The following is a 425-nucleotide window of genomic DNA, read 5'->3' on the forward strand; positions in this document are numbered from 1 at the left end:
TCGTCATGCAGGAAACGTTGGTGAAATAACTGGGAGATCCCTTAAAATGTCCAGGCATGAACCAAGGCTATTGCGATTAGAGAGTAGGACATGAACTGAAGAGTTTTGTCTAAAGCCGGGATTGTGTGTGTGTGTGGGGAAGCCAGAGAGGGGAGCTGTATAAGGATTTGTTTTGAATTTTGACACATGGGGGACAGCAGTACTGTGAACAGAGGGAAGACAGGGAGAGCACAACAGTATGAGAGGTGCTGGGTTGGGGCGCGCTGGGACTTCAGGGGGAAACGTGCTTCCGGCAGGCAGCTCGACAACCAGCCTCCGAGGGGTGGGGAGGGGGCTGAGTCATCCACGTTGAGGTCAGTCAGTGAGGTGGCTCTGTCCTAAGCCTGGTAAAGGAGTGTAGTAACAGGTCCTAGATACATGACAAC

Source organism: Pteropus medius, unplaced genomic scaffold (genome assembly GCF_902729225.1).
Source record: "Pteropus medius unplaced genomic scaffold, Ma_sr-lr_union100, whole genome shotgun sequence".
Taxonomy (NCBI): domain Eukaryota; kingdom Metazoa; phylum Chordata; class Mammalia; order Chiroptera; family Pteropodidae; genus Pteropus; species Pteropus medius.